The sequence below is a fragment of the Salvelinus namaycush genome, chromosome 21, assembly GCF_016432855.1.
Source record: "Salvelinus namaycush isolate Seneca chromosome 21, SaNama_1.0, whole genome shotgun sequence".
NCBI classification, from domain to species: domain Eukaryota; kingdom Metazoa; phylum Chordata; class Actinopteri; order Salmoniformes; family Salmonidae; genus Salvelinus; species Salvelinus namaycush.
In genome coordinates, this window is record NC_052327.1 from 7,617,059 (window position 1) to 7,642,645 (window position 25,587).

The 25,587-nt window shown below is 44.0% G+C and overlaps 1 long non-coding RNA gene across 1 annotated transcript; it reads left to right on the forward strand.

Moving 5' to 3' along the window:
- Positions 1-22,550: 22,550 nt before the first annotated feature.
- Positions 22,551-23,941, forward strand: LOC120065780. The gene is made up of 3 exons (XR_005478719.1): positions 22,551-22,638; positions 22,959-23,021; positions 23,135-23,941. It is a non-coding gene; the product is annotated as an uncharacterized LOC120065780 (long non-coding RNA).
- The last annotated feature ends 1,646 nt before the right edge of the window (positions 23,942-25,587 follow it).

Below are 25,587 nucleotides of genomic sequence, written 5' to 3' on the forward strand. Positions count from 1 at the left end.
GGATATAAAGAAGGACTTTATCGAACAAAAGGACCATTTGTAATGTAACTGGGACCTTTTGGAGTGCCAACAGAAGAAGATCTTCAAAGGTAAGGCATATATTATACCGCTATTTCTGACTTTCGTGTTGCAACTCCCTGGTTGAAAATGATTTGTTATGCATTTGTGTGCTGGGCGCTGTCCTCAGATAATCGCATGGTTTGCTTTCGCCGTAAAGCCTTTTTGAAATCTGACACGACGGCTGGATTAACAACAAGTTAAGCTTTATTTTGATATATTGCACTTGTATTTTCATGAAAATTGTATATTTCTAGTAATTTAATTTGAATTTGGCGCTCTGCAATTTCACCGGAAATTGTCAAAATGGGACGCTAGCGTCCCACTGATCTGCAAGAAGTTTTAACAAACCTACAGACGAGCTTCAATGCCATACAACACTCCTTCTGTGGCCTCCAACTGCTCTTAAATGCAAGTAAAACTAAATGCATGCTCTTCAACCGATCTCTGCCCGCAGCCGCCCACCCGTCTAACATCACTACTCTGGACGGTTCTAACTTAGAATATGTGGACAACTACAAATACCTAGGTGTCTGGTTAGACTGTAAACTCTCCTTCCAGACTTACATTAAGCATCTCCAATCCAAAATCAAATCTAAAATCAGCTTCCTATTTCACAATAAAGCATCCTTCACTCATGCTGCCAAACATACCCTCGTAAAACTGACTATCCTACCAATCCTTGACTTTGGCGATGTCATTTACAAAATAGCCTCCAACACTCTACTCAGCAAACTGGATGTAGTCTATCACAGTGCCATCCGTTTTGTCACCAAAGCCCCATATACTACCCACCACTGCGACCTGTATGCTCTAGTCGGCTGGCCCTCGCTTCATATTCGTCGCCAAACCCACTGGCTCCAGGTCATCTATAAGCCTTTGCTAGGTAAAGCCCCACCTTATCTCAGCTCACTGGTCACCATAGCAGCACCCAACCGTAGCAGGTGCTCCAACAGGCATATTTCACTGGTCATCCCCAAAGCCATCTCCTCCTTCGGCCGCCTTTCCTTCTAGTTCTCTGCTGTCAATGATTGGAACGAATTGCAAAAATCACTGAAGCTGGAGACTCATATCTCCCTCACTAACTTTAAGCATCAGCTGTCAGAGCAGTTTACCGATCATTGCACCTGTACACAGCCTATCTGTAAATAACCCACCCAGCTATTGTTCTTTTTTTTGGGCTCCTTTGCACCCCAGTGTCTCTACTTGCACATTCATCTTCTACACATCTATCACTCCAGTGTTAATGCTAAATTGTAATTATTTCGCCACTATGGCCTATTTATTGCCTTACCTCCATAATCTTACTACATTTGCACACACCTTATATAGAGTTTTCTAATGTGTTATTGACTGTACGTTTCTTTATCCCACGTATGACTTTGTGTTGTTTGTGTCGCACTACTTTGCTTTATCTTGGCCAGGTCGCAGTTGTAAATGAGAACTTGTTCTCAACGGCCTACCTGGTTAAATAAAGGTATCAGCCTACTCCATGACATCCACAGATTACAATTCTTAAGTGTTTACACAAATTTTTGCACCTTAGCTTATGTTAGGGAACTGTGGGAAATCAATTCACCATTCAGCCGAGTGTGCGTATTGAACTTTCATACTGCAATGTACAGCCTTACCTAAGGAAGTCATGGACTGAAGATCCATAGGTATCAGCCTACTCGATGACACCCACAGAACACAAATGTGAAGAGTTTTCACAAATATTAGCGTTGTCATTAGGAGAGTTATGACAACAGGACTCTGGTCTTTCACACCAGCTTGTTGTACTTACCGAGGGCAGTCATTTTAGGGTTAGTGCTATCTAGGATCCTTAGGACATCCCTATACCCTAAACCATAACCATTATAAATGTTAACTACCTGAGTGGCCATGTTACAGTTTGACTTAAATCTATGGCTAGACTTAAACATTTCCATCTAGCCACGATCCCCAACATGTTGACAGAGCTTGAAGAATTTTGCACAATCCAGGTGTGCAAAGCTCTTATAGACTTCACCAAAAAGACAGCTGTGATTGATGCCAAAGGTGTTTCTAACATACGTTGACTCAGGGCACTAAATTCTTGTGCAATTTATCTTTTTTTAATTTTTACTTTGACATTAGAGTGTAGATTGTTGACAAAAAAATGACAATTGAATCAATTTTATTACCACTGTCACGTTCCTGACCTGTTTTCCTTTGTTATGTATTTGTTTTAGTTGGTCAGGGCGTGAATTGGGTGGGTTGGTCTAGGTTTCTATTTCTATGTGGGGTTTTGTGTTCGGCCTGGTATGATTCTCAATCAGAGACAGGTGTGTATCGTTTGTCTCTGATTGAGAGTCATACTAAGGCAGCCAGGGTTTCACTGGTGGTTTGTGGGTGTTTGTTCCTGTGTCAGCGTTTGGGCCACACAGGACTGTTGCAGGTTAGTCACGTTTGTTATTTTGTTAATTTGTAGTGTTTGTTGGTTTGCCATTAAATAATGAACACTTACCAATCCGCATCTTGGTCCGATCCATGCTCCTCCTCGTCTGAGGAGGAGAACGACATTGACAGCCGTTACAGAAACACCCACCAAACCAGGACCAAGCGGATTGGAGAAGGACGGAGTGAACAACAGCAATGGGGAAAAGAGGAATGGACTTGGGAGGAGATCCTGGACGGTAAAGGACCCTGGGCAGAGCCAGTGGAGTGTTGCCGCCCCAAAGCGGAGCTGGAGGTTGTATGAGGCTAAAGCAAGGCAGAGCGGCTGGAAGCCCGAGAGGCTCACCCAAAAATTTCTTGGGGGGGGGGCTAAAGGGGAGTGTGGCGAAGCCGGGTTGGTTACCTGAGCCAACTCCCCGGGCTTACCGTGGAGTGAGAGGGCGTCGTACTGGTCAGACACCGTGTTATGCGGTAAAGCGCACGGTGTCCCCAGTACGCGTGCTTAGCCCAGTGCGGGCTATTCCACCTTGCCGCACTGGTAGGGCTAGGTTGGGCATCGAGCCGGATGCCATGAAGCCGGCCCAACGTATCTGGCCTCCAGTACGTCTCCTCGGGCCGGCGTACATGGCACCAGCCTTACAGGTGGTGTCCCCGGTTCGCCTGCATAGCCCAGTGCGGGTTATTCCACCTCGCCGCACTGGCAGGGCTACGGGGACCACTCAACCTGGTAAGGTTGGGGAGGCTTGGTGCTCAAGAGCGCGTGTCCTCCTTCACGGTCCGGCATATCCGGCGCCACCTTTCCACCCCAGCTCAGTACCACCAGTGCCTACTCCACGCACCAGGCTTCCAGTGCGTTTCCAGAGCCCTGTTCCTCCTCCACGCACTCTCCCTATGGTGCGTGTCTCCAGCTCAGTGCCTCCAGTTCCGGTACCACGCACCAGGCCTACTGTGCGCCTCAGCAGGTCAGAGTCGGCCGTCTGCCCAACGCCGCCTGCACTGCTCGTCTGTCCAGCGCAGTCTGAACTGCCTGCCTGCCCAGCACCATCTGAGCCATCCGTCTGCCCAGCGCCGTCTGAGCCATCCGTCTGCCCAGCGCCGTCTGAGCCATCCATCTGCCCAGCGCCATCTGAGCCATCCGTCTGCCCAGCGCCATCTGAGCCATCCGTCTGCCACGAGCCTTCAGAGCCGCCCGTCTGTCCCGAGCCATTAGAGCCGTCCGTCAGTCAGGAGCCGCTAGAGCCGTCCGTCAGTCAGGAGCTGCCAGAGACGCCAGCCAGTCAGGAGCTGCCAGATCCGCCAGCCAGTCAGGAGCTGCCAGAGACGCCAGCCAGTCAGGAGCTGCCAGATCCGCCAGCCAGTCAGGAGCTGCCAGATCCGCCAGCCAGTCAGGAGCTGCCAGATCCGCCAGCCAGTCAGGAGCTGCCAGAACTGCCCTTCAGTCATGAGCTGCCCTCCAGTCATGAGCTGCCCTCCAGTCATGAGCTGCCCTCCAGTCATGAGCTGCCACTCAGTCCGGAGCTGCCACTCAGTCCGGAGCTGCCACTCAGTCCGGAGCTGCCCCTTATCCTGGTGCTGCCCCTTATCCTGGTGCTGCCCCTTATCCTGGTGCTGCCCCTTATCCTGGTGCTGCCCCTCAGTCAACTGCTACCCCTCAGTCTGTTACTGCCTTTTGGAATAGCGGGATTGACATGGAGGGTGAATATTGGGAGGAGGCCACGGAAGCGGGGGTTGACTATGGTGGGGTGGGGACCACGACCAGCGCCAGAGCCGCCACCGTGGACAGACGCCCACCCAGACCCTCCCCTAGACTTTGTGCTGGTGCGCCCGGAGTTCGCACCTTAAGGGGGGGGTTCTGTCACGTTCCTGACCTGTTTTCCTTTGTTATGTATTTGTTTTAGTTGGTCAGGGCGTGAATTGGGTGGGTTGGTCTAGGTTTCTATTTCTATGTGGGGTTTTGTGTTCGGCCTGGTATGATTCTCAATCAGAGACAGGTGTGTATCGTTTGTCTCTGATTGAGAGTCATACTAAGGCAGCCAGGGTTTCACTGGTGGTTTGTGGGTGTTTGTTCCTGTGTCAGCGTTTGGGCCACACAGGACTGTTGCAGGTTAGTCACGTTTGTTATTTTGTTAATTTGTAGTGTTTGTTGGTTTGCCATTAAATAATGAACACTTACCAATCCGCATCTTGGTCCGATCCATGCTCCTCCTCGTCTGAGGAGGAGAACGACATTGACAGCCGTTACAACCACTTTGTAACACAATGCAATTGAAAGAAATTCAAGGGGTCTGAATAGATGTGCAAGGCACTGTATTCCACACTATGAAGTTGGAATAATACTGTGAAATTGTGAAAATGATGATAATGCCCTTTTAGTAAGAGCTTTTTGAAAAGACTTCCTGATATTTCAGCCTGTTTTGGTTGGATGGAGTTTTGGCCTGACTGTGACATAACCAGGTGGTAAATTAGTTAAAAGACCAATATTAAAGCGAGTCCAAACCTCTGACAATAACAGCTACAGTACCAGTCAAAAGTTTGGACACACCTACTCATTCCAGGGTTTTTCTTTATTTTTACTATTTTCTACATTGTAGAATAATAGTGATGACATCCAAAACTATGAAATAATACATGGATTTTTAAAAATAACCTTTATTTAACTAGGTAAGTCATTTAAGAACAAATTCTTATTTACAATGATGGCCTACACCGGCCAATCCCGGACGATGCTGGGCCAAATTGTTCGCCACCCTATGGGACTCCCAATCACGGACGGTTGTGATACAGCCTGGATTCAAACCAGGGTGTCTGTAGTGACTTCTCTAGCACTGAGATGCAGTGCCTTAGACCGCTGCGCCGCTTGGTAGCCAAAATCATGTAGTTACCAAAACAGTGTTAAACAAATCAAAATATATGTCTGCCTTGATGACAGCTTTGCATACTCTTGGCATTCTCTCAACCAGACTCTGTTGGCTCTTTGATATTGTTTATGTGACGAGTCTGTAATATTGACACTGCAAAGCGCTAGCTAGTAGGTAGAACCTTTGTAAGTAAGCTTCAGTTCATATTTCAGTTCAGAAGTGCTGCAACAATGAATTGATCAGAGAGGGTATAATGGTACCCCTTTCACACCAAGAACCATGGTTTTACCCTGTATATTTGAAGTTGGTTTAACCCCTGTCAGACCCATTCATACTAAACCTACGACACAGGTTGTAAGCATGCAGGGCCGTTCACGGAAAACAAAATAAAAAAGTAGGGCTGTTGCGTTTAGACATGATTGACTATGGGTCAGTGAACATAGGTCGACCCATACAGACAAATGGCTCACCCCAGTTCTCCATGTGTTACTAAGCAGGCCCTAAATCCATCTTGATTGCTTGTGTTTTGAATATTGAGAATGGTTAGCCGACCTGTTTGTGTGTATCACAGATCTGTGCATTAGCCAGGCTTTAAACTATTAAAAGGGCAGGCCGGTCCACTGCCTAGTGGTTGGGAATCCTTGCTGTAACCAATCATCTGTTGGCTGACAGCCTGAAGGTTCTCTTTGTTTCTCCCTTTCGGACAAGGTAGCCCGACTCCCTCCCTAGGACAACCAAGTCCTGCCTCGTCTGTTGGTCAGTGTGTTTGCATTGTTTCATGACATCTTTAAAACAACTGTTCTGTAGAACATCTTATGACGTTATGACGAATGCCCTTTGTTTGAATTGTAGTGTCTGTATCAAGTCCCTCTGACCATGCAACTGAACAGGTGAAAATGCAGACACTGAAGATCAAGATCAAGATGGAGGCTTTGGAAGAAGAGCGGGACTTCCTCCGCAAAACTGTAAACCAGTTGCACGGTAAGATAACTGCACGGTCAGTAGTCTGTTTCCATATCTGTCTTAGTTTTTGCCAACATAATTGCTGTCAAGTCAACCCAATATTGTCATTAAAGAAGACAAGGTGGCTTATATCACAGACAGTCACTGTTAATGACTGTAACCAATCATCTGTTGGCTGACATTAGCCTGAATGTAGGACAAGGGGGTCAGACTCTCTCCCTAGGACCAAGTCCTGCCTCTTCTGTCGGTAAGTTTATTTGCATTGTTTAAAGGCATCTTTAAAGTTTTGTTTTAAAGTAAGGGACAGAGAACTTTCACATACAATGAGAGTAATTGAGATGATGATAGCTACAAGTTAGACTCTACAGCTGTGTCTCGAAAACCTTGCTAGCTGTTAAATCATTCCTCGGACAGGGATTAAGAAGTCTTCCTAAGTGTTTTGGTTTGGTTCACGCCAAATTAGGCAAATGTGACTCTGTGTCTGCGACATGAACTCAGCTAGTCATGACTGTGTAATTTCACAAAAGGGTCTGGCCCAGGTACGCAAACGCATTCATTCATGATTCAATTTTTGTTCTGTCTGTGTAGACTGCCTGATTGGCTTAGCTGCATTCATGCAGAAAGGAAATAAGGTTATCTCATAGAGGTATTATAATAAGTGTGCAGTCTTGCACGAGTGGGCTTGCTGAAAGCAAGAACACTCTTGTTATTCTGCATACTCAACCTTTTCACACGAGTTCCAATTAACGGTCGCCCCCAGCGTGAGTTGTTTTACGCACGGGATAGCAGAATGAACATTTCACATTCTTAAGATAAAGTACATACAGTTGAAGTCTGAAGTTTACATACACCTTAGCCAAATACATTTAAACTTCGTTTTTCACAATTCCTGATATTTAATCCTAGTAAAAAGTCTCTATCTTTAGGTCAGTTAGGATCACCACTTTATTTTAAGAATGTGAAATGTCAGAATAATAGTAGAGAGAATTATTTATTTCAGCTTTTATTTCTTTCATCACATTCCCAGTGCGTCAGAAGTTTACATCCACTCAATTAGTATTTGTTAGCATTGCCTTTAAATTGATTAACTTGGGTCAAACATTACGGGTTGCCTCCACAAGTGTCCCACAATAAGTTGGGGGAATTTTGGCCCATTCCTCCTGATAGATCTGGTGTAACTGAGTCAGGTTTGTAGGCCTCCTTGCTCGCACATGCTTTTTCAGTTCTGCCCACAAATGTTCTATAGGATTGAGGTCAGGGCTCGGTGATGACCACTCCAATACCTCGACTTTGTTGTCCTTAAGCCATTTTACCACAACTTTGGAAGTATGCTTGGGGTCAATGTCAACATGGAAGACCCATTTGTGACCAAGCTTTAACTTCCTGACTGATGTCTTGAGATGTTGCTTCAATATATCCACACAATTTTCTTTCATCATGATGCCATCTATTTTGTGAAGTGCACCAGTCCCTCCTGCAGCAAAGCACCCCCACAACATGATGCTGCCACCCCCGTGCTTCACGGTTGGGATGGTGTTCTTCGGCTTGCAAGCCTCCCCCTTTTTCCTCCAAACATAACGAAGGTCATTATGGCCAAGCAGTTCTGTTTTTGTTTCATCAGACCAGTGGACATTTCTCCAAAAAGTACGATCTTTGTCCCCATGTGCAGTTGCAAACCGTAGTCTGGCTTTTTTTAATGGCGCTTTTGGAGCAGTGGCTTCTTCCTTGCTGAGCGGCCTTTCAGGTTAGGTCGATATAGGAGTCATTTTTACTGTGGATACAGATACTTTTGTACCTGTTTCCTCCAGCATCTTCACAAGGTCATTTACTGTTGTTCTGGGATTGATTTGCACATTTCGCACCAAAGTACGTTAATCTCTAGGAGACAAAACGCGTCTCCTTCCTGAGCGGTATGACGGCTGCGTGGTCCCATGGTGTTTATACTTGCGTACTATTGTTTGTACAGATGAACGTGGTACCTTCAAGCGCTGTAACTTGGAAAGTATGGCCATTATAGGTATGAGGTTTCAACCGATGCGTTGAACATATAATATGAAAAGTGATGAATGTATTTGTGTTAACTAAAATCCCATTCCTATCTTTTCTAATGAGATAATAGTTTTTGATATCCTTTGCACATTATGTAGCCACGCCCCGAGTGAGGTCAGAGAGCTTGTCAGCATGACGGAACGTCCCTTTTGACCAAGAGTGCATAAAGGCTTGGAAGACAAATCAACCTTTAGACCAGGAAATGTGAGGCGGAGAGCTACACGTTTCAAATGGTTGAAACTTTCAACCTCAACACGAGGTGAAGGAAATTAACTCACCTACCAGACCAGGACACCGCCAGTCTGCAGCTCCGCGTGTAAAGTGATTTGGAACTTTGACTATCTACCCGAGGTGGAGAGAGGAGAACTCCCCTCTCAGACAATCACTGGTACATCTAAGTAGCTGTTCTGAGGAATGAACACTCATGGAGACCAGACAACTAAGAAGGTTATTGTGACCTTTGGTGGACAATCAGAGCATATACAAGTAGGCCGTGGAAGGCCAACAACCTGCCGAAGAAGGGCTGGTTCCGACAGAGACGTAAATACATTCATGATTTCTTATTCCAAACGAGCGGCAGTTTGTGTGCAAAGTATATGATTAAGGTTACTGTGAGAATAAATCTGAAATGTCTCGACGATAAGTTTGCCTTTTTCGCTCTCCCCCCTTCCCTCCATCTATGTTGTAACAACCCGTCATATTGCAAAAGTTTGCTAGGGACCTTTGTCTCATGTAATAAGTGTGTGTGGGTATTCTGTGTTATTATTTAATTAGCTAGTAAATCATATATTAAACCAATTTGTGTAGTGCTGAATAATGAGCAAGGCTGGGGTTTTTGCAGATCAAAGAAGGTTACGATCATTCAGAATGATGATATGATACGAGGTAATGATTAATATGTTGACTGTTTTATGGATGTTATAGGTAAAGACCTTAGAGTTTAATTCAGGAGATGGTAACTCTTTAAACAACTTATTCCGCGGTGCCCCAAATCTTAATGAGTTAATTGTTACATGATTGATTTAATCGGGTAACAATTAAACATAGTTAGTGTATTAAATAAATAACAGTTATCAGATTAATGAAAGTAAAGTCACAACATTGATACTACCTTTACTTTTAATGGCTCTGTTTAAATGCATTTTTGATCATCCCATGGAGGGCAGAGAGGGAGGTGAGCGTCTGCTTCAGCTACAGCAGGGGAATCAGACGGCACCTGAGTATGCGCTCACCTTCTGGAAAGTAGCATTTTCCAGTGGATGGAATGAGCCGGCACTTCAAAGCCTATTTAGAAGAGGGCTGCGCGAGGAGGTCCAGACAAACCTGGACGCACTCATTGCGATGGCCATCTGGCTGGATAACCTTCTCTGGGAGCGTTGGCATTCTCATCACTTTTCTCCCTCCTTCGGCGAGTACTCGGGATCAGAGCATGAACCTATGGAGGTAGGGGTCACACACCTTTTTGCGGCAGAATGACGCAGACGGATACAGCTGGGGCTATGTCTGTACTGTGGGCAAGTATGGCACAAGTTCCAGTGGTGTCCGGTACTTCAGAATCCAGAATCCACTAGAGCAGAGGGACAGTCACGTGATGGTCCATCCCCTGGACCAGCAGTGAGTATTACAGATTCAGCTCTTCCTGCTAGACTCTTTTTGGTGTCCATCACTCTGGCTGACTGTCCCTCATTTACCTTGTCTACAGCTTTAGTGGATTTCGGCGCTGCGGGGAACTTTATGGATCAGACCCTTGCCTCCTCTCTCAACATTACCATCATAACATTACCACCATAACATTACCATCTACCCTCTCCTTTTCCAGTTCAAGGTCTCGACTGTCGGCCATTAATATCTGGAACCATCACACACATCACTCAACCACTCACCTTCACAGTGGAGTCCAATCACCAGGAGAACATCCCCTTCTTCATCACCAGTGCACCAGGTCACAAAATCATCCTCGGCCTCCCTTGCTCCAATGCCATGACCATACCATCTCATGGTCGAGGATAAGAATCACAGACCGGTCACCTGAATGCCGGAGAACCTGCTTCCCTGTCCCCTGTGGTTCCACGTCGGTTGGTTGCCCTTCAGCCCAACATCCCAGAGGAATACCAGGACCTAAGGGAGGTATTCTCCAAGACCCACGCTACCTGTCTCACTCCTCATTGCCCCTGGGACTGTGCCATTGACCTGTTTTTCAGAGCTACACCTCCGCGCAGACTCATCTACCCTCTGTCTGTGGCTGAGACCCAGGCCATTGAGGATTATATTTAAGAGGCACTCCAACAGGGTTTCATCCGCACATACTTATCTCCTTCGTCGTTTGGTTTCTTCTTTGTGGCCAAGAAGCAGGGAGGATTACACCCATGTATCAATTACTGAGGACTCAATGACATCACCACAAAGTATTGGTACCCTCTCCCGTTGGTGCCGTCAGCCATCGCGCAGCTCCACGGTGCCCGGTTCTTCACCAAACTGGACCTGCGGAGTGCGTACAATCTCATCCGCATCCGGGAGGGCGATGAGTGGAAGACGGCGTTCAACACGATGTCTGGTCACTACGAGTATTTGGTTATGCCCTTTGGCTTAGCCAATGCTCCGTCAGTGTTCCAGGCATTCGTCAACGAGGTGTTCAGGGACATGCTCGGACGTCAGGTGATTGTATACATCGATGACATCCTGATCTTCTCGACCAACCTGGAGGATCACATCACCCACGTTCAAGCAGTCCTGGAATGCCTCTTGGCCAATCACCTGTTCGTCAAGGTGGAGAAGTGCCAATTCCATCAGGGAGCTGTATCCTTCTTGGGTTACCAAATCACCCTGTAGGGAGGATGGAGGACAAGAAGGTAGATGCCGTAAGGTCATGGCCAGTTTCAACCACCATCAAGGGGTTACAACGGTTTTTGTGGTTTTCCAACTTCTACCGCCACTTCATCAAGAACTTCAGAGCCGTTGCAGCCCCTCTCACCTCAAGTGTGGGCCTTGTAGGTTGGTGTGGTCTCCAGCAGCTATGAGGGCTTTCGTCTCCTCAAGGGGCGTTTCACCTTCGCCCCTTGCTAAAACACCCAGATCCCACTCTACCTTTTATGGTTGAGGTAGATGCATCTGAGGTGGGCGTGGGGGCAGTTTTGTTGAAACTGTCCTCTGCAGAGAGGAATTACGACGTCAGGAATTTGGGAGCTCCTGGCAGTGACGTTGGCATTAGAAGAGTGGAGACACTGGCTGGAGTGCGCCAAGGAACCATTTGTCATCCTCACCGACCATCGGAACCTAGAGTACATTCGGACAGTGAGGAAACTGAATCCGCGCCAAGCCAGGTGGGCACTTTTCTTCACCAGGTTCGACTTTACGCTGATTTATCGCCCAGGTTCTAAGAACATCAAGGTCAATGCCCTGTCTCGTATCTACGATTTGGGAGAGGTTCTTGTCCAGAGGGCACCCATAATCCCATCCTCCCAAGTTGTAGGTCCAGTGGTTTGCGACGTAGATGTGGACATCCGCCAGGCTCTAGAGAGGGAGCCTGCATCCCGGAATTGTCCTCCCGAGTGCATCTACGTTTCCACAGGGATAAGGGATTGGCTGCTGACCTGGGCACACACAGCTGTTGTCGCTGGACATCCAGGTATTTCTCGCACCATCCACTCCATCGCTGAGAAGTACTGGTGGCCCACCTTGGTGCAGGATGTCACTCGGTAAGTCAATTCCTGCTCTGTATGTGCTCAAACCAAGTCCCCCCAGAATGCTCCAGCAGGGAAGCTCCTGCCACTTCCTGTGCCTCAGCAACCTTGATCACATCTGTCCATTGACTTTGTTACTGATCTTACCCCTGTGATGGTTTCATCACCATTCTGGTGGTAGTGGATAGATTTTCCAAGGAATGTCGATTAATCCCTCTTAATGGTCTCCCCACTGCTCTCCAGGTTGCTGAGGCACTCTTCCAGGAGGTCTTCTGGCATTTTGGTCTTCCAGAGGACATCGTCTCGGACCGTGGCTCCCAATTCACATCATCAGTATGGAGGGCTTTCTTGGAGGAGCTTGGGGTCACGGTCAGCCTCACTTCTGGGTATCGGCTTAGGTCCAACAGGCAGGTGGAGAGGATGAACCAGGAGCTGGGGAGGTTCCTGAGAAGTCACTGTCAGGACCGGCAGGGTGAGTGGGCACGATTCCTCCTTACATTATTCCTCCACTGGCTGGACCCCCTTGCAGTGTGTTTTGTGTTTCCAGCCAGCCCTGGCCCCGTTGACCCCGGGCCAGACCGCGGCTCCCGCGGTAGATGAGTGGCTCCAGCGCTGTCCATCATCAGAAGGAACAGGCAAACAGCCACCGCAGTAAGACCCCTGTGTTCCATCCTGGGGACCACGTCTGGCTCTCTACCAGAAACCTCCCACTCCGCCTGCCATGCAAGAAACTGAGCCCCCGGTTTGTGGGGCTGTTCAAGGTTCTCCGGGGGGTCAACGAGGTGACGTACAGGTTACAACTACCCAGTCACTATCATATCTCACCCTTCTCAGGCCGGTGGTTCCTGGTTCCCTAGCTGATACTGTTCCCCACGACACACCTCCACCCCCCGGACTACGAGGATGGTCCGGCATACACTGTCATATTCTTACCGGACTCCTGACATCGTGGGGGTCGGCTCCAGTATCTGGTGGACTGGGAGGGGTATGGCCCAGAGGAGCGGTGTTGGGCTCTGGTGGAGAACATTCTGGACCCCAACATCATCCGTGATTACACCTTCGCCGCCCGGACCGACCCGCTCCTCGTCCTCGGGGTCATCCCTCTGGTCATCGTAGTCCTGCGGCTGGAGCCGCATGTCAGAGGTTTGGGGGGGGGGGGGGGGGTATTGTTACATCTTATCTTGCTCCTCCCCTCCGGCATACGACATCACCGGAAAACTAACCACCGGTCCTGGGATTTATCATTACGCACACCTGGCACTCATCATTACACGCACCTGTTAATCATTATGATTCACACCTGGACTCCATTACCTTCATAATTTCCTCCCTTTATATGTCACTCTTCCAGGTTCATTCACCAGTTGGTATTGTTCTTGTTTAACAGGCTTCTGTCTAGCACTCTACCATAAAGGCCTGATTGGTGGAGTGCTGCAGAGATGGTTGTCCTTCTGGAAGGTTCTCCCATCTTCACAGAGGAACTCTGGAGCTACGTCAGATTGACCATCAGGTTCTTGGTCACCTCCCAGACCATGGCCCTTCTTGCCCGATTGCTCAGTTTGGCCGGGCGGCCAGCTCTAGGAAGAGTCTTGGTGGTTCCAAACTTCTTCCATTTAAGAATCATGGACGCCACTGTGCTCTTGGGGACTTTCAATACTGCAGACATTTTTTGGTACCCTTCCCCAGATCTCTGCCTCGACACAATCCTGTCTCGGAGGTTTACGGACAATTCCTTCGACCTCATGGCTTGGTTTTTGCTCTGACATGCACTGTCAACTGTGGGACCTCATATAGACAGGTGTGTGCCTTTCCAAATCATGTCCAATCAATTGAATTGATCACAGGTGGACTCCAATAAAGTTGCAGAAACATCAAGGACGATCAATGGTAACAGGATGCACCTGAGCTCAATTTTGAGTCTCAAAGCAAAGGGTCTGAATACTTATGTAAATGAGGTATTTTTGATATTTTACCTCTACTGGATCAGTGTCCTGAAATCGGGACAGTTGCTCCTCAATATGCGATATTTGACTAGAATGGCGGTGTAAACAAAAGCCAACTTTCCGGGACATAGACATGTCTTATATGGTCATACAGCTTAAAATTATTCTTATTCTAACTGCATTGTCCAATTTACAGTAGCTATTACAGCAAGAAATATACCATGCTATTGTTTGAGGATAGTGCACAACAACAAAACACTTTAATCAATGCAACTGGTTTGATATATTCACCTCTGATGGTATGACTATGTACTTACATTAAGGAATCTTGCTCTGATTTGTCAGCCTGAAGGTCCCAGAGATAAAATGTTGCGTATTTTTGCTGGATTTTTTTATTTTTTTTATATCCTGACACAATCCATGTTGTATATAGCGTTTCGCATGAATTCCGACTCTTTCAACTTGCTACAAAACAATCTATGAAATCTAACCGGCTAAACCTTGTGTCACCCGATCAAATTTGGTTCCTGTTTAATCCTCAGACACTCTAGAAGGCAACCAAACTTTGTTTCCTCATTCTACATTACTATTTGGCTACACAACACGTCAATTAACCCATGAAGGACAGCCATCATTACGCACCAATGAGATGAGCGGTGTTCACTTGATTGACAGTGTCTTGGTCCAATGACCACCTATCGTTTTGAAACATAGCTAGCTAGATAGCCCTTTGTAGTACTAACGGCCATTGTCCTATAGCTGCGTGCAATGCAATTCATTCTCCATTGAAAATCCACAAGACGCAGCACATGCTTTTTTCTACAAAGTTTTTTAAAAACTGAAAAAGTACAACATGGCTACTGAGAGTATAAACACTAAATCGTACTTCAAGAATACAAATTTGGATGAGATTATTGCAGAAATTTACCGGAAAAGTGACATGAGAAGTCCTGCATGCAAGAAAGATTGGAAGGAGAAGGTACTTGTAGATGAGTAATTAAAATACGTTTTTGCTTCTTGTGCTAATCCAGTTGTTTAAATGGTTGCATATTTGTTTGAGATGTTTGAGAACATAAACTGTGTGGGAATACCCATACTAACATACTGGATACTAAATACTTAATGAGTATATACTACATACTATTAGTTCCTTTTGGTATACTGTAAACGAACAGTATCCTTTCAGTTGAGCGTACTAGCGATTCACCTGTCCACTGGAAGTTGATGCTGTTGCTATGTAAGCTCTTGCTAGGATAACAAATCACTAGGTAGACATTTTACTATTTCTGGTGTATTTGTAAATTCAATCTGGAGTGCCAGAGTGTGCTCAGGGTATGCTCTGGGCGTTTGTAAATCCATAGCGTTGTCAGATTGTCCATTCGTAAATTCAGAGCGCTTTGCTCTCGGAGAGCGTCACTGGGCGCTCTGGTCGAGGAGTAGAGTTGATCCGAGCACTCTGACCTCACAAAAGCACCCAAGCTAACTGGCTATCATTGGCTACCTATTTCCAGACACAAAGGAGAGAACCTCACTGACCATTTTACTTGCCAAAGCAGAGCTGGTTAGGCTTTGAAAGTGCTCTGAAATTGGAGTAGACAGCCAGAATTAACAATCTCCATTGAGAACGCAAAACTACTTAGCTAAGAATGATGTGAATAATCAAGTCAATAAACGTCGGGTAGTTAGTTAGAGTAGAGTTAATATACTGCCTGGCAAGTTCGATGTATCAGTTGCAAACATACCAGTACAGACTCCTGTAATGCTATGCTGTTCATAAGGATAGCGTAGCTAACAAATTGTCAGCCAACGTAACATGTTTTCAATTATTTGAAAAGTCATTACTTTATTACATTGCTCAACATTTTCTTAACATTTGTCATAATTAGTTAAAGCAATGAATTTGTATCCGCTGTCGGACTTTGGCTGCATATTTTCCGGCAGTTTCTTCAGATCTGAAAACGTTCTGAAGCTACGCCTGGGAAATAGTGTCCACTGCTTGTATTTTGTCAAATTTAGTACGACATCCGGGAACTTTTGTCATACTAACTGTATTCATACTATGACCAATAAGCATACAACATACTCAATTGATGTCTTAAATAGTATGGTTAGTATGAGTATTCCAACACAGCTATAGTGTCAGTAAGCTGCTGGCGTCAAGCTTTCTGAAATGCAGAAAGAACCCACACCACAGACACTGCCACCTGACACGCAAGCACACACACACTCTCTCCCTCTTTCTCTCACCCTATTTCTGGTGGCATGTGTGCACTCAAATCAGAGTCTAGGCATCCAGGGAGTGATTATGGTTATTCTAATGATCTAAAAAGAAGAGTGAAATTCCTCACTCCGCTCCGGAGCCCACTGTGAAAAAAAATCAGGAACAGCTATTTCAGAGCAATTGCCCACTGCAATCTCAACTAAGCCCATAAATACTTCCTCCTCAGATAATTAAATCAACTCAAATGCCATTGTTTATAGGCTGCAGCCGTATCTGTAGCTCTATCCACCTTCTGACATGATGTCCCCCCCCCCCAAATGGCACCAGATTCCCTACATAGTGCACTACTTTTGACCAGAACCCTATGGGCCCTGGCCAAAAGTAGTGGACTATAGAGAATAGGGTACCATTTGGGACGGACGGGACGAAATAGAATTACTCAGGAGAGGAAATTGCATTTAGCTTTTAGTGTGTTGTAACCAATTTGGAGACCTACTTTTTCTCCCTCGCATGATGTAACACAATCGGTGAACTTGATCAAGTTGGTTATCAAGGAAGTCATGTCCCAATTTAAGTAATCGGCATATTCCTGAAACTTGAACCCTTGGCACCAATTTGGGTTTGGAGTCAGTCTGCTTTTTCTCGACTCTCATTGGCAATAATAGAGATGATTAAATAGGCCTGCTGCCATATCACGTGTTGTCTAAACATTTCCCTCCCTGTGCTATCCAGAACAAATCTGCAGCCTGTGAGTGACAGGTAGGTTGTAGGTACAGCCAACGATGTTCAGGAAGTATGGACTTCCTATGTCCTTTGTCCTTATGGATGCAACAACCGCGACACACGTCGATCCAGAATTCTAATGTGTAAAATAGACTGCATAGGTCTGCAGACCCCAAACCAATCCAAATGTAGCATGCATTGGCCAGAAAATCAATTCAAACATTTAGAATCACCAATTCACCCCAAAAAATTGCTAATATTATTTTCTACCTTTGGAAAAACCCTCCTCTTTTGTGACAACTGATCAAATCAAATGTATTTATATAGCCCTTCTTACATCAGCTGATATCTCAAAGTGCTGTACAGAAACCCTGATGCGTTCTCTCCTTCAGTGTGGAACTAAGCATTTAACTGTGTTGACAGTCATTGATCTACAAGTCATTTTGCATTCTGAACAACACTAGGGAATATCAGTAGCCTGGTCAAACTGCCCACTGTGCCCAGCTTCGCGCATTGACCCACACTATGTTCCTGATATGGCTTGCGTGATATTAGGCTATATTAGTTTAGTGACAACCTATGTCATTTGCTAGGTTATTGTTATCTATGTGCTGTTGAAAATGGTGTTTTACCGGAATACAATTAAGCTACCGGAGACACAACACATCTAGCTATAACTGTTGAATGGGGTTTACAATAGATTTAATTTTTAATTGTTCAGGTTCACCATCAGCAATCGTTTTGGTAGTTTTGCTCCAAACAATCAGTGTATATAGTCATTTTTAGATATACTGGGTAAAGTTGATAATTTCATAACAAAGAATAACTTTTTATGAAAGCACTGCATGGCTAAAACGGGAGGAGAAAAGAAGCTCACTAAAAACATCCAAGCGGTCAAAGCCATTTGATTTTGCGATGGGGATTAAATAAAACAAATTTGCTGTATATTCATTGCCTATGTCATAGCTAATTTGTGAATGATAGATATTGATACATTATTGCTCAAAAACTTTGTGATGGAGAATTCCGTCACTGGCAACTTTAAGGGTCATATAATGAGTCACGAAGAAGATAATACAGGGAGATGGATTATTGCTACTGGTAGACGTCAACCACAGTCAATGCATTGTTGTGAATACTTACGCTACCAACAACAAGTCAAGTAACTGTATTTTATTTAGAGACATTGAGAGGAAAATAAGTAAAATGATGTCTAAATTTCCATTGGCCAAAGTAATATGGGGTGGAGATTTTAATTCAGTATTACATGATAATCTAGATAGATGGCTTCCTAAGGAAAGCAATTATGTTTGTGAGATGAGGAATATATGTCTTAGGTTAGGTATTCTAGATATTTGGAGACATAAGAACCCAGGTAAGTTTACATGGAGTACCAAAGATGTATCTATACAATCCCATATTGATTGCTGGCTGATATCTGAAGATATTGCTGACAAGGTTGCTGCAGTCTCAATTGAACCAACCATCACAGGGATTTCAATAAAGATAAATATGCATGGTTTGTCAACAAAAAAGTTAGTTAAGGTTACTGGAAATTGAATAAGACTTTACTAGAGAATGAAGTATTTAAGAAGGAAGTAGCAAAAATGATTGATAAATGTTGGATTCGTGCCTGTGTTATGAATACGTTTGGAAGTTACTGGGAGCTAATGAAATTTGATATAAGGCTTTTGGCTATTTCAACGGGGAAAGAAATTTTTTGTGCCGAGAGAGAAAGAATATGACATCATAAATGGAATAATGGATTATACAAAAAAAAATGATCTGACTAATCCGGAATTACTGGAAATGCAACTTTCAATATGGATCCTTTCTTAGACAATGTAGCAAACATTGCTAAGAAGATAGATAATGATTTCAGGGATTTTTGTGATGATGAGTTATCTGAAATTGAGATAAAAGACTATTAAAAGCCTTAAGGACAATAGGTCCCCTGGAAATGATGGTTTAATAAGCGAGTTTTATAAAACATTTAATGATCATTTGATTCCTTTCATTCTTGCTATGTTTGTTCCAAGAATCAATAGAAAAAGGGTAGTTACCGGCTTCCTTAAAGCAAGGTGTAATTACTTTGATTCCCAAACCTAATAAGGATAGTCTTTATATAGACAACTGGAGGCCCATTAGCCTGTTGAATAGAGGTTGAAACAAGGCTTACATCATATAATTGATGAAGAACAATTTGGTTTCATGCATGGTCGACACATTAGTAATGACATCAGGTTGATCTTAGATATGATTGACTATTCTTATGTTTCTTGATTTTTATAAAGCTTTTGACACTGTAGAACATGAGTTTATATTCAAAGCAATACGGTTTTGGGGTTTGGTGACTTTTTTGAAAGCAGTCCAAACTTGATATAGTGGTTGTACTAGCTCTGTGAAATTAGCTCACGGTGTCACGATCGTCTTTGGGTGAGATAGAGGACCAAGGCGCAGCGTGTGCAAAATACATCTTCTTTTATTTTAGAAGAGAGAAAAAACAAGAAACGAACAACTATACACAAACTAACAAAATAACAAACTGACGACCGTGAAGCTATACAGACAAATAGTGCTGACACAAACACTACACATAGACAATTACCCACAAACAGCTAAAGCCTATGGCTGCCTTAAATATGGCTCCCAATCAGAGACAACAATAACCAGCTGTCTCTGATTGAGAACCAATTCAGGCAACCATAGACTTTCCTAGACACCTACACTGAACACTAACCCCTCTACTCTACTTAACCCCCTAAACCATACAACCACCCTAAACAATACAAAAAACACATACCTTCCCCATGTCACACCCTGACCTAATGAAAATAATAAATAAAACAAAGAATACTAAGGCCAGGGCGTGACACACGGGACATCCTAAAGATTTGATATTGGCCGTGGCATTAGGCAGGGCTGACCAATTAGTCCATTTTTATTTTTATTGGTTACTCAAATTATGGCTCATCATATCAAGGTGTTTCAGCACTTGGCAAGGAGTTTAAACTATGTCAACTGGCTGATGATACCACCATATTTGTTGAGAGACAGGAATGAGGTTTCTGAAGCAGTTTCCTGTATTGAAGACATTTCCTTAGTTTCAGGTCTATGTTTTACAGGAAGTATATGGTATCCCAATTAAAGAGAAGGTAACTTATCTTGGAATTGGTATATGCAAGGACGAAAAACAAAGGAGAGAATTAAACGTTAACCCCCTTATTGAGAAAACAAAGAATAAATTGAACCTCTGGTTACTGAGAGATATTTCATTATATGGTCGGGTTTTATTGTCCAAAGCTGAAGGGTTATCCAGATCGATTTATGTATCGTCATCACTTGACTTGCCCCTAAAATTGTAAAGGACTTAGACAAGATTCTTTATCATTCTATTTGGAGGAACAAGCCTCACTATCTACGGAAATATATTCTCAGTAATACCCAAGAACAAGGAGGTCTTGAGGTTTTAGATTTCAATACTCTAAATAATACTTTTTAAATAAATGGGATTTTTTAAGTATGTTGAGAACCATAACAGTATTTAGAATGTCTTCCCTAAGTATTTATTTGACTCTGTTGGTGGCTTAGAATGTCTGCTTCTGTGTAATTGTGATGTTGATAAAATCCCTGTAAAATTGGCCAAATTCCATAAGCAGGAATTTTCCCCTCACAGATAAATTCTATGGAACTACAAAGATATATGATTTAAAAATAAGTATATTTTTTCGTAACTGGTTACAAGGTACTACAGAGGGTAGTGCGAATGGCGCAGTACAGCACTGGGGCCAAGTTCCTGCCATCCAGGACCTCTGTACCAGGCGGTGTCAGAGGAAAGTCCTAAAAATTGTCAAAGACTCCAGCCACCCTAGTCATAGACTGTTCTCTCTGCTACCGCACGGCAAGCGATACCGGAGTGCCAAGTCTAGGTCCAAGAGGCTTCTAAACATATTCTTCCCCCAAGCCATAAGACTCCTGAACACCTATTCATTGTGCCAGGTTTCTGTCTCTAGGTCAGTTACTGCTTGTTTATACAGGGTTGTCTTCTGGAAACACTTTAGGAAGTAAATCGAAGCAAAGAGATGTATTCAATCCACTAATACTAAACATGTGCATTTAACATAAAAACATTTCTATATTTAGTGTTTTGATCGCTGATGAGGTTTATTTTAGCTATTGTCAGCGCCATTTTAAATTGCCATAGTAATGACTGTGTCACTGGCAGGAATTAGCAAATTGGTCTGTGGTATTGAGTTTTCGTGCGGAAAGTGAATCGAAGAGAGTGAGGTTAAGGGCGGACAACGAAGATGGAAACATCAAGTAGTAATTAAATTCAAACACTGTATAGTGCCAGGCTGTATGAATTGGCTCCAAAAATCCCTTGGTAAACTAACATCGGCTGCCAAAGGACCTCCAACTTTTGAAGGACGTGCCAGCTCAAGCTAGCAGGATCTGCAGACACCATTTCGCAGAGGCAGACTTCGCAATCAAGGGCACTTTCCATGCGGCAACCGGGAGTTTCCAAATGGAAAGGATTCATAGGCCTATGTTGAAGCCCTTTGCTTGCGCCTCAATTTGACATTTCGAGGGTTATGGTGTAGGGGTTACTGACTGACCATCATCAACATCGCTGACTTTGGAGTCAAGCAAAAGCGACTGAACGGAGGAGACGACGCGAGTCATGCAATGGAGCCTGAGGTAACGTTAACCAATCATGACTGTTGTTGACTAGTCTAGCGTTAGACACTGGACAAGTTGAAGGTAACTAGCTAATTGCGTCTGAAGTGTTTAGCGTAACACCCCCCCAGCAAATAACGTTAGCAAGCAACTCAACTGCAACTAAAATTGCAACACAGTTTATCTGTGTAAGGTCAACTAACTCACTTTTGTACATCACGCTGGGCAATACAATTTACTTTATTTTAGCGCCCCAAAAAACGTAATACTTCCAGATCTACTGTAATATCAATACCATTGTAAAGCACAATTTCTCCCCTTTCCAACAAAATCAATGATGCCAGACGCCAGACCTTCATGATGCCAATCTCTGCATGATTCAAGAAGGCAATGAGCTCCGTCGGGTCTTTTTAAAAATGGCGGGTGGGGAAGCGAAACCTATTGCGTGATAGTGGGAAGGAGCGATGTCGTGTGGGGAAACAGCTTTTTTCACTCGATCTGTCCAACTTATTACCTTATCGCCTCTAAAATGTAAATAAAACACTATAAAGAGTTTATGTAATGTGTCATTACATACCTATTTGAAGGTTTGTGTCGAATGAATCGGGTTTTTAGGGCGGTGCTAAAGTGATCTTCAGAAGTAAACAGCGGCTTTTGAGAGTCATGATAGCTTGCAGTGATGACGCAAAAAATGACTAGGTATCCCCCCTTACCCTGTCCGTTTCTTGTTTTTAAACGGTGAGAGAAGTGCTACACCTGGTGGAGAGAGGCTGTAAGACAGAATTAGTTGCTTTATGCGTGCTGTACGTTACGCCATGACACGTCACGATGTAACGTACAGCGTCGGAGGGGTCAGTTTTTTCAACTTTTCTCCAATACTATAGAGCCATTACGATGTCAGTCAACGCTTGAATAGAAACGTAGTTCACACCCCAGATTTTGAAGTCAACACAGTCGCTACAGTCCCATTAGTTTTCTTTGCAGCCTCGTTTGAATGTCGCGGTTGCGCACATTTGTATGGGATTAGCGTACATTACCCCTGTTATTAGGTAATGTTAGTTACTGTAGCTAGCTTCCACCTCAGGTACATTTTGTTGACAGATTTGTTTTTGTAATGTTTTGTTAGCTCCACCTCATTTAGCTAGACTGAAGTTGACATATTTAATGTTTGCTGAAAAATGAATGTCTCTGTATTTCTGTATTTGCTGTGTGTGTGTGTGTGTGTGTGTGTGTGTGTGTGTGTGTGTGTGCGTGTGCGTGTGCGTGTGTGTGTGTGTGTGTGGACAAAGCCTACAAGACAAGTAGCTTGTCATCGCCAACTGATATATTTGGGTTCAGTTGTCTTAACAAAACGTTTGTTTGTTTTCAGGATGACATCTTCTTCCCTGAAAAGGTTTTCATCCTGGAGAAGACTGTGCATGAGGCAGAGGAGGTACATCTGCAAATCCATGTTATTTCTAAGGCTATTGTTTAGTTCAAGTATATGCAGTGATTATTGAATATAACTATAGCCTAATAGATGCCTTAATTGTTTTCTACCAACAGGAGAGAACAGTTAGTACAGCATGCCAAACTGACCCCTGGGTGCCAGAGTGTTCCTGTGCTGCGATGGAGAAGAGGTCCACCGGGACCATCACTAAAGAACTCGGGGCCCAGCTAGATTGAGCTCACGACCATCAGTATGCAACCGAGTCCTGCCCCTATACGCCACAGATGGAGCTGACGGAGAGTGAGATCAGTGAAGACCAGAACTCGCTGTATGAAACTGAGAGCTCAGAATCACAGTCATCACAGTCCTAGCCAAGATAAACTGTCTATCACTTTGGGGGAGCGGGGTGGTGTTACGAAAATGGAGAAGGAGCAGGCCTTTCAACAGCAAATTCAAAGATGCACCCATCCATGAAGGGAATCTGAGTGGAATTGTTTTTCCACAGATTTTTTTACCCTTTTCAATGGATGTGCTAACCTTGTCCCGGTTTGGCTGTTTCGACTCTCTCTCTCAACCTATTCATGCTCAGCTACGAAAAACCAACTGACATTTGCTACTGAGGTGTTGAACTGTTGCACCCTCTATAACCACTGTGGTTATTATTTTGATGTGAAAAGGGCTTTTGTAAAATATATTTGATTGATTGATTGTTTGCTGTGCTGGATGCTGTGTATTCACTAAACGTCTGAGTGATGGGACTTTTTTATACAGTATCTGTAACATATGTTGGTGTGTATTTCATCTGCATCTTAACTTATTAAAGGGTCAATCAGCAGTAGAAACAATAACACAGTGACTCCCTGGTCCTTATTTGGTAAAAAGCGGAGGGATGGGGCTGGAGAAATGTAACCACTCTCAAATTCATAGACAGAGCTATCGATGCAAGGACTGACCACCCATGATATCAAAACTGTAATCCTGTTTCTATGATCTGTTTCCACTACCATGTACCCAGTTTGCTTTGGATAAAGGCGTCTGCTATATGGCATATATTATTAAAGTCTACTTTGACTCTGCCAACTAGCTGTCCAGTGTAGTTACCATTCCTTTCCACTAGATGGAAGCCAAAGCTAGTTGAAGTCACTACTCTATCAACAGGGACAAGGGATTAGTGGGCGTTGAAAGTCGTTTTATCTTCAAAGCAAGTTAATTAATCTGGTTGCACTTGAACCTGTTGTTATAGTGGACAAGCTAACTAATACTATTTTTTACATAAGGCGCAGGCATTAGGTCTATGTCTTAGGCTTGGCTAGATTTAAAGAAATTAACTGGTTTTCTTCAAACTTGTATTCAATGCCTTTGCTTCTGGCTATGCGTGCTTTAGGGAAGAGACGACACACGCATGGATGAGACGATGTACACCCCGTCTAATTCTCTTTTAGGGTGAACTGGCGATAAAACTGCCAGCCTGTATGCTCTGCAAACCAAATCATAAGAAAAGTTAGTCTGATACCTAAACTAAATCACAATGTATTTATAATGAGCACCCCCCATTATTGGTTAGAATGAGATTTAATGAATCATGATGCTGTCTGCGATTGGAACTCCGGTCCTCTCATCTAAAGGTAAATGTGTTACCAACGCGCCAAACAGCGGTGATGATACAAATCATTATAGGATACTGATTATATATATTGAGCACCGACACATCATGGAAATTGATTATACCCCACAAGAGGTCTCTTCACAGTCCCCAAGTCCAGAACAGACTTTGGGAGGCGCACAGTACTACATACAGCCATGACAACATGGAACTCCATTCCACATCAAGTAACTGATGCAATCAATAACATTTGATTTAAGAAACAGATAATAATACACTTTATAGAACAGCGGGGATTGTGAAGCAACACAAACATAGGCACAGACACATACATACACACATACGATAACATATGCACTATACACGCTAACATATGGATGTTGTACTGTAGATACAGTTGAAGTCAGGAGTTTACATACACTTAGGTTGGAGTCATTCAAACTCGTTTTTCAACCACTCCACAAATTTCTTGTGAACAAACTATAGTTTTGGAAAGTCGGTTAGGACATCTACTTTGTGCATGACACAAGTAAATTTTTCCAACAATTGTTTACAGACAGATTATTTCAATTATAATTCACTGTATCACAATTCCAGTGGGTCAGAAGTTTACATACACTGAGTTGACTGTGCCTTTAAACAGCTTGGAAAATTCCAGAAAATTATTTCATGGCTTTAGAAGCTTCTGATAGGCTAATTGACATCATTTGAGTCAATTGGAGGTGTACCCGTGGATGTATTTCAAGGCCTATCTTGAAACTCAGTGCCTCTTTGCTTGACATCATGGGAAAATCAAAAGAAATCAGCCAAGACCTCAGAAAATAAATTGTAGACCTCCACAAGTCTGATTCATCCTTGGGAGCAATTTCCAAATGCCTGAAGGTACCACGTTCATCTGAACAAACAATAGTACGCAAGTATAAACACCATGGGACCATGCAGCCATCATACCGCTCAGGAAGGAGA